Below are 10,174 nucleotides of genomic sequence, written 5' to 3' on the forward strand. Positions count from 1 at the left end.
AGTGAATCTAACATACCAATTAACTTACTTTTTTGTTCTTTCGTTTTTTGTTTTAAAAATGTTTTCAACACTTAAGCAAATATTTTATGGCAATATTGAGGTTGATCTAACATGAATGCAAACGAGAGATATTTCATGTTCCAGCACAGTGACAGGCAGTTTAGCTGAAAACTTTTTCATGGTTTAGAAATAATCAAACTGAGCAATTTTCAAAAACTGAGCAGTGTTCAAAAGATTTTTGAATTTTGCCCGAGTGTTTTAAAGAAAAACTGAATGTTGTATTCGCAGTTTGTTTTCATTGAGCAACTAGATATCGATTATAAACAGTATCTGAAGCACTAAATATCCCCATAATTTTATTAACGTGCATAAAGATTAGAAGTTTGCTCTTTAAGCACGCAGGAACATCTAGGGGACGTTTCAAATTTTAAAGAAAAGGCGTTATAACTCATTAGAGTTGCGTCATGAGAATTGAATTCGTAAAAACTGAGACACCACTGCACTGCTTCGTGTACGCTTTTAAAGACGAGACAATATAAATAATGAGAGCTGCATCATGAGACAGGACTTTCTATATAAATTGATTTGTTGTAAAGCTAGTTTCCCCTCCTGCACTATCGCAATGCATGAGCTAATAATATAATAATATCAGTTGGCTTCGTGGAACCACGGCATCTTCTTAAGCATATGATAGCGCTGCGCGGAAGAGCAAAATTTATTCGTGCGAGTATGTGCGTTTTTTGCGATTGAATATGATTCTCCTTTCTTTTCAGCAAATTTTCTAAATGGTTGATTGACCGTGCGCGTTGTGGACTATCTTGCCCACCACATTTAGAAAAACACTAAAGAAACGGAAATAAACTTCTTGACGTCAAGTAGTCGTTGCTCATACTTGATGCATTTCAACGCCTCATGATATTTGTAAGCTTCAACGGAGTTTTTTGTCATGATTTGTTAAATGGGTTAAAAATCGTTTTGTCGAAAAAATTACGGCTGAATTTGGACCACCACAGCTCATTCTATTTAATATCTAGCTGCGCTTTTTTAGCAGTTCTAGTTGTCTTGTGTGACATTTGCATAAGTTTTTTTTACGACCAGGTTTGACTGAAAGTTCATGTGTATGTACTCTATAACACTTTAATTAAAAAAAGTGGCAAACAATAATTGGTCGATTTGGTCTTTTCGCTGAAAATAAAAGAGTTGAATCGAATCATTTACGTTTAAGTCCTTACAACAACGATAGTACAAAAGGAGTTCTTTTTTGCTCGTATTGTTAGAGTTGAGTTGATAGCACTAGTTTTGTAACGGTTCTAAAGTGTGGTTTGACAAAGTACAATGTCTTGTTCCGTTTCTTGTAGAACAGATACAGTTATTATTGGTATGTTCTGTGAGGAAATGGTTGTTGATTTCTGAAGATTTATGTATGAAATCATTCATGTCTGGGAGTGTGAATTTTATTGTATTTATTAATTCTGCGCAATTGGCTTGTGGTGTAGTTTGGGTGCAAAGTTCAGAGTGTTTGTGTTCAGAATAACACCCGTATGTTGTATTAACTGGTAGGTCTCTGCATAAGTACTGTTTTGTGTTGCTTTTTGGGTTATATGATTTTGTAATGAATCTATCGATTGTTCTTGGGCAGTGTATTTAGTATATGAAAGTGGTAAAACTGTTTTAATTTCTACTTGTATCTTAAAGTAATTATATACTTTTATGAGGTATTTTAAGAAATGTGGTGAACCCAATATTCTGTAGTTACGTTGTTAATGTATTTTTTTGAGACAGAGAAGTGACATGGTAAAAGTAAGGACTACCATGGTAAGTAATTATCGAGGTTTTCTGTGTAGATTTTGTATTAGAACTTCTATGAAGAAAAGAGTCTCGTTTGTCTCTACAATTGCTTCCTGTAGGATAGATCAAAATTAGGGTTTTTCCTTGTCATATTCTGTGATATTATTTGATTGTTTGGAAGACTTCGATTTCGCTTCATCGCTTGAATAATTTGTTTTGGATTTTTGGGTGGTGTCTTGATTTTTTCAATCAACAAACATAGCAGGTTGAGATGCTATGTCCTGAACCGAAACAATATTCACTCATTTTTGAGAATGACGGTTTCCCTTTTAAATTTGCTTCGTTTGAGTACTTGCGGCGTACTACGTCATTGCTGTATGTTGTGTTTTTCTCAATAATTCTGACTCCATCTATCATAAATTTTTCAATACCAGTTGTAATGTTTTTATAGGAGGTGAGAGAGTAGAGCTTGTTTTAATATTGTTGAGATTGATGTGCCGTCTGGTAATATCCTCCAGGATATTTTTACTGTGCAAACAGAAATTGTGGTTCCAATGTGTTGATTTATTGTTAGTCATCATATTTAAAGCCTTTTGTTCTAGTTGTGCTTCTATTGTTTTATCTAATAGAATTGTTCCTATGCGCAAGATCTGTGCCATCAAACAATTTTAATGGTTGTGTCATTTAAACTGAAACTCTTAAGTAGGGGTACATCCTTTTTGAATTTCTTGTTACAACGGAAGAAGGTGTTTGGGTAAACACCGCCTGTAAATAGTATGATTGTGGAGCGTTTTTTGACAGAAAGTTTATGAAACGAACAACAGATGTATTCTGGCATTTTTTTGAACGTCGAAGTACAACAAAAATAACTCGTGCTCATGGCTGTTTGTCTAAGACTGCCATAGATGCCTAATTTCCTGGAGCCTATAAAAAATATAAGGGAGATCCATCGAGTTTGCTTGGAATCTTCACAAACTGCAGCAGAAGCGAACAGTAGATTAATAATACTTCTTCTGACTTATTCTTCTGTCGAGTATGTCATCAATGTCTCGACGTATGCAGCAGGGATTGAGTTTGGGACTCTTATCTCCCAATCTTCCATAAAATATTGGTATTTTGCTCTTCCAGAATCACGACAGTCGACTTAATGAATTGAGTGAATCCAGTATACCAAGAAACCTCCTTACTTGCTCCTTAGTTTTTTGTTTTAAAATTTTCTTAACACTTAAGCAAATATATTTTGCCAATATTGAGGTTAATCTAGCATGAAGAAAGACGAGAGGATTTTTACGTTCCAGCACAATGACAGGCAGTTTAGCTAAAAACTTTTGTATGCTTTACAAATAACCAAACTGAGCAATGTTCAAAAACTGAGCAATGTTCAATAAAGGTTTGAATTTTGCTCGAGTGTTTTAAAGAATAACTGAATGTTGTAATTGCAGTTTGTTTTCATTGAGCAACTAGATATTGGTTATAAACAGTGTCTGAAGCACTGAATCTCCTCATAAAATTATTAACGTGCATAAAGATTAGAGCTTGCTCTTAGAGCACGCAGGAAAATCTAGGGGAGGTTTATATTTTTGAGGAAAAGGCGTTATAGTTCATTAGAGCTGTGTCATGAGAATTGAATTCATAAAAACTGAGACAACACTGCACTGCTTCGTATACGTTTTTAAAGACGAGACACTAAAAATAAATAGAGCTGCGTCACGAGACAGTACTCTCTATATAAAAAAATGTTGTAAAGCTACTTTCCCCTCCCGCAATATCGCAGTGCATGAGCTAATAATATAACAATATCAGTTGGCTTACTGGAACCAGGGCATTTTCTTAAGCATATGATAGCGCTGCGTAAGAGCACAATTTATACTTGCGAGTATGTGCATTTTTGCAATCGAAAATGCTTCTCCTTACTTTTCAGCAAGTTTTCTAGCTAGTTGTTTGATCGTGCGCGTAGTGTACGGTCTCGCGCACCATATTTAGTAAAAAAAATACCAAAGAAACGGAATACACTTTTTGATGTCAAGTAGTGGTTGCTCATACTTGCTGCACTTCAACACCTCATGATATTTGTTATCTTCAACCGAGTTTTTTGTCATGATTTGTGAAATGGATTAAAAATCCTTTCGTCGAAAAATAATGGCTGAACTTGGACCACCACAAGCCATTCTCTTTAATATCTAGTTGCACATATTTATCAGGGGTTTGTTGATTGAGATTTTCTATGTGAAATTTCTAACAGGACTTCTATAACGAAAAGAGTCTCTTTTGTCTCTACTATTGTTTCGTGAACGATAGATAAGTGGTAGGGCTTTCGCTGTCACATTATTTAATTCTACCTGTTTATTGGGAAGACTTTGATTTTCCTTCATTGCTTTCTTTGAATGTTTGTTTTGGAGTACTTGGGTAATCTAATGGTTTTTTTGAGCCAGCGGCCACGGCAGTTTGCAATACTATGTCATGGACGAGAACATTTCTCACCGAGTTTAAAGAGTGGTGGTTTCTCATTTAACATTGTGTCGTTTGAGTTTTTGTGCCGTACTATATCAATGCCGTACGCTCTATATTGCTCATCAGTTCTGACGTCATCTACAAAGAGATTGTCAATATCATTTGTAGTGTCATTTAATGGAGGTGAGAGAGCAGAACGTGTTTTGATCTTGCTGCGACCAATCAGCCGTCTGGTAATAACATCCAGATGAGGAAAGTAGTATAAACGAAAGTTGTGGTTCTAATGTGTTGGTTTTTTTAAGCATCTTTTTTTGTGCAAGAAATTTTTTGTGCTAACTGTGTGTTTATCGTTTTAACTAATGCACCGTTTAATTGTGCATTTCTCCTATCAGGTGAATCATTAACATAAGCAAGCCGTTTGCTCAATTAGATGTGCCCATGTTTTAATTTGTTCTCTGGAAGGACGAGTATTACTTTCTATGTTGCTTAGTTTGGGTTTGAGATAGTTGTTTATAAAATGTTTTATAAAATCCTCAGCAAAATTCTTGCCAGTTTTCTTTAATTTCTAAAAATAAGAGCGGAAACCATTTATGAGATGGGCTTATTAGTGCTGCTCGTGTCATGGTGATTTATTTTTGAATCCATGATTCGTAAAAAATTGTGAGTCACTCCATTCAAGCCTTGCTGTCATTATAATTTTGGCTCTCATAGCGTTTAAACAATCACCGAAAGTACACGTTTAATCTGCACGATCAAACGGGTTTAATGATTACTCCGCTTTTAAAAAGTATGGCACTAGAGCTTTTGTAGTTGACAAATTTTTTAGAAAACAAATAACAGATCTCTTCTGGCATTTTTCTAATGTCAAAGTACAACGAAAACAAATTGTGCTTATGGCTGTTTGTCTTTGACTGCCAAAGATTTTTAATCTACTGGGGACCATTAAAAATCTAAGAGAGATACATCCAGTTGGCTTGGTACCCGCAGAAACCACACCAGAAGCAAACAGTATATAATAATAGTTTTCTCTAACCTATGACTCTGTTGAGTACGTACGTCAACAGTGTCTCGACGTTTGAAGCTAATTTTGGGACTATGAACCTGTCTTTCATAAATTTAACAGTATTTTGCTCTCCCACGTTAGTGGAGATTTGAAAGATTACGTCAACATAGAGTTTTTCTTAAGATCACAACAGTCGATTTTTTGAATTGAGTGAATCTAACATACCAATAAACTTCCTTACTTGTTCTTTCGTTTTTTGTTTCAAAAATTTTTTTTAAAAACGAAGCAAATACTTTATGGTCATGTTGCGGTTAATCTAACATGGATACAAAAGCGAGAATTTTCATGTTCCAGCACAGTGATGGGAAGTTTAGCTCAAAACAATTGTATGCTTTAGAATTAATCGAACTGAGCAATGTTCAAAAACTGAGCTATGTTCCAAAAATATTGTGGAATTTTGCTCGAGTATTTTAACGGAAAACTGAGGGTTGTAATTGCAGTTTGTTTTCATTGAGCAACTAGATATTGGCTATAAACGGTATCTGAAGCACAGAATCTCCCCATAAATTTAATAACGTTCATCAAGATTAGGAGTTTGCTCTTAAGCCACGCAGAACAATATCCAGGGGACTTATATAATTTTAAGGACAAGGCGGTATAACTTTTTGAGGCTGCGTCATGAGAATTCAATTCTATATAAACTGAGACAACACTGCTTTGTATATGTTTTTAAAAACGAGGCACTCTAAATAATTAGACCTGCATTATGAGACATGAGTTTCTATATAAATAATTTGAAGATCCTTTTTAATTGATCGTTTTTTGTTCAGACATGCAATTTGTTGGTCGTGCGCTATGTGTTCTTAGATGAGCTGAGGTTTCGCTAAATTCTCAAATTCAAGAGAAACGCATACGGTTAGCAAAGCGGCGTACTCCATTTTTTAATTAACTGCCTCTTTGATGTTCAATCAGCCTTCCCTGATTGGAGGCGATTACAGGCGCCGTGAGTGTTTTTGAGACACAAGAGAGTCAAAGAAAGAAGGTAGGATGGGCACTTGGATGTTGGCTTCCGCGTCGGTGAAGATTTTCCGTGAATTTGGCGTTGTCCTTGACACGACCTTTTATTTGTGTTGCATGCCTCCTGTGAGGCATGCGTAAGCAATTTGAGGTGATTTTTTTGCCTCTTGCCCTAAATTTTAAAAGAAATTGGTTTATTTTTCAGCTGTGGTTATCCTAAAGGTCTCATAGGCAATTTCTTTGCCAATTACAGATCCTAGTACGTGGTAGCTTTCACATATTTTAAGTTCCGTCACCTCAAACAACCTGAAGGCTTTGATCTTCGAAGACTATTTTACTACTAGTTGACACTTAGGAGCATTCACGTTTTAGTCAAAATAGCTACCATGTTGAATGAATTGCCTGAAGAACAAGAAAAAGTCCTCAAAACGTCCTTCTGCGCTGACGTGGTCTGCGTACATTTCTTGCTCTGGACAAACTTGAACAAGGGAAGGGTGGCTATTCCTTATATAGCCATTGCTATGGGATCTCCTTGACTTGTGACCTCTAGGGACTGCACTATTTCACCTGCAACGTAATAATTGGACGGGGTTGAACTTGAATTTTGAAAAAAAAGTCAAGGCTGGGCAAAATCTATTGATTTGAAAATTTGAAACAATTGAAAATATTTTCAACTGATAATTCAAATATAGAGTCTCCCCGTAAATTCATATAACCAGTTTTCTCTATTTGTTGTTGTTGGTGCACATTTCCTCTAATTTGGTTCCAAAGATCATTCCCAATAAATTCAATGAGCTACAAGATTTCAGGCTTTTTTGGGAGCTGCAAGAATGAAGACTGGACTTGTCTCCGTTGTAAATAGATGTATAACTGCCTTGTAAAAGCTGCTACTTGTTTCTTAGGTCCTAGTTGTTGAGAAAAAAGTTTAATTCCATTACAGTTTTTGCCGAATTATTGTAAAAAACATATCAAAAATTGTTTCCTATTTAATAAGTTAGTTCTTCAGACCTCGTTTTGGCCACCCAATCAGAGAACTTGTCACAGAACACGACCTGAGAAAACCGTCAGGCATCAACATCAACAGGTTGTTTTTTTATATAAATTTTTCCAATAGTTTTATAAAGATATTTAGTATATTCGTTAAAACCATTCGATCATTTGATCTCCATGTCCTGTCATAGCATTTGTCAGGTCAATGTTGATTTCGTTTTTCAAGTAAAAAAAATTACAGGCATCTCTACGAGATTGGTCATCGGAACATTGCAGACGAAATACCCGAACCCTAAGCAGACAAAGGCTACGATACACTTCTCAAGAGATGCTACCCTTTGAGGGTTTGACCAGAACCCTTCCACATATAGACCCAAAATAACTAAAAACTCTAAGTGTAATTACTGTTTTTAATGATCACGGCACGAGCGCAAATGGCTTTTCAAACAAAAGAGAAAATTAAAAACACAAACATTGACAGTTTTCATCCTTGCTTCATCGCTGTCCCAAAATCAAGTGGCTGCACAAATAATCGTTTCACCAGAAAAAATCAAAACAATACTCTAAATTATGCTCCATCTAAATTAATTAGTAGTTTTATTCATCCTACGATTCATATTGTGCCCCTATACCTCAATCACCCTTTGATTCACTTCTCTAAAGATGGTATGCATTTCTCTTTCTACGGTAATCATATGTTTGCTTGTCATTTAACCCATATGTTTGAATTCTTCACTCGTAAATTAATCGTATACATATATATTCAGGCTACTAACAGTCTTCTTTATTTATATCCCATCCACATGTGCGAGCAGGCACACTACTCAAATCATTCAAACCATCTCAGAGGTGGAGTGTCTTATGTTACTCATGCGCCATTTTTGAGCACGTTAAGTCTAGCGGAGTTAACTCTAGGAGAACTTCCGTGAGAATACACTGCCCACGAGAAATTCCATTACGCACGATTTGAAAAGCAACTCTAATCTCCTAAGAGGCAACAACTTTAAGCCAAGCAGCGGTTGATAGCCAGACATTGCAAGTTTTTAGGGCAGCTTATGTTAAACCCTGCATATATTCCTTGCTTCTTTAAAAAGAAGTTATCCAGGAACGAATGAGCACACCTAAAGCAAATCAATCTGCTGAAGAATACAAAGAAATTGATGAACACATGTCAACAGCAAACATTTCTAATGACATTTGAACTCTTACAGGAGAAGCGAAAGATGGTGTCTTTTCCTTAACGAAAAACGTTGACAAGAAAACAGTTTGTGATGTCTTATGCCAGAAACATCTGGAATCAATTTTGAGTTCTCTGAAAAACAATGAACATCCAAATATTTTACTATACCATCAATCTATATTTGAAAAACTCAAAGTTTAGAAAGTATGCCATGAAGACGCATGGAAGCAATGGCCCTCCGGACTGGATGCCAACGAATTGCAAAGGCTGCTGACATTCTGTAAGTCGTCTCCAACTGGTCTAGGCGAAACAATTGCTAAACTGGCAATACACATAGATACGTCTTATTTGACTTTCTTTTTTCGATATAATTCTTGTCGATTGATAGGTCTTGATAAATGTCCCAGTGTACGACCGATTTGAAATTGGGAAGAATTATCGGAAGAACTGTCGTCAAATATATAAAACAGATTCTATGATATTAGGTTATGATCAGCATCTGTGTATGGCTGAAAAGTGAGGAATTCAGCATGCAATTCATCCATTGAGAACTGGCTTCAAAAAGACAGATTCCATGGTTATCTTGCTTGTCTATGCAATAAATGCTTTTGATTTTCTCAACCGTTATCTTGCCCTACGATCAAATTTCAACCATCAAATTTGTTTATTAACAAACAAAAAATACTCTTCCTGGAAGGCACAACCCAAAGACCATAATCCCATTATTTGAACTTCTCCAAGATTGCTTCATGTTTCAAAAGTGGTATGCATACAGTGGCACTGCTGTCGGCTCTCTGCCGGCTGTCTTCATATCGTGAAGAAGTTTTTTGACTGATTGAAAAAACACAGTCTTTCTTTTGGTTACCACTTTACCACATGCCAGATCCCTACCAAAGAATATCATTTTGAAAAAGCAACGAAAATGTTTGTTCTTGGCGAAGTGGAAAAAGTTGATTGTGGTAGAGTACTTGTTAGTGTAACAAGTTCTGATTTTGCGAAGAAAACTTTTATAGCGATATAAAAGGAAAGAAATTGATGTTAAAAAAGCCGGCCGTTCTTGTTAATGTTTCGTCTCAAAATGTTTAAAAAGCGGTCACTTCATTGGTTCAAAATAAATTGGCCTTCTTAGTGCAAACAACACCTATTATTAAAGACCTGTTAGAAGAATTGGAAAAATAAATCAATGATGAGCTGTTACTTAATCTTTTATAGAATTTCGCCTATAATCAGAAATACCGGAATAATTTTCCGTCACCAATAAAGTAGGCTGGCTTGAACATCTTTAAACCTGGAGACCATTTTAAGGATAATAAACAAACAATTCAACTGTCAAATCCCTTATACCTATCTCCGCCCGAAGCCGAACTGAATTAACCACAAATCATACATGAAATGGTAACGAGAAAGAGATTGGAATCAAATCAAAAAACACAAGAACCAAGAGCGAATTGAATAAGAACGTGATTCACTCGCTTGACTTTGCTAGTGAAACGTGAGCATCAAGCTAGTTGAACGTTATGCTATTGAAACGATATCATTTTGACCTAAAAAACGAGTTTTGTGACGGTATTCCCCTTCCCTTTGGCTGCGACCCAGTGAAGATGCCACCACTATTCGCGTGCTATGAAAGCTTCACTGTGTTACATGTTCTCCACTAGCCAAAAAAATACACCCACATGATACATAATGATCATCGCGAATCATTTGCGAGCTGGATAATTGATGTGTGTCATGATTTTGAGATC

The 10,174-nt window shown here is 35.9% G+C and overlaps 1 protein-coding gene across 1 annotated transcript in view; it reads right to left on the bottom strand.

The window, feature by feature from the left end:
* Positions 1–7,255, bottom strand: part of LOC142343196 (COP9 signalosome complex subunit 2-like) — a 508,192-nt gene extending 500,937 nt beyond the window's left edge. Inside the window, exon 1 of the mRNA XM_075394924.1 lies at positions 7,242–7,255. The gene's annotated coding sequence lies outside the window, so the exon portion shown is untranslated. The remainder of the gene's footprint in view (positions 1–7,241) is intronic.
* Positions 7,256–10,174: the final 2,919 nt, after the last annotated feature.

This window comes from Convolutriloba macropyga, chromosome 7 (assembly GCF_964194025.1).
Source record: "Convolutriloba macropyga chromosome 7, txConMacr16.3, whole genome shotgun sequence".
In the NCBI taxonomy this organism is placed as follows: domain Eukaryota; kingdom Metazoa; phylum Xenacoelomorpha; order Acoela; family Convolutidae; genus Convolutriloba; species Convolutriloba macropyga.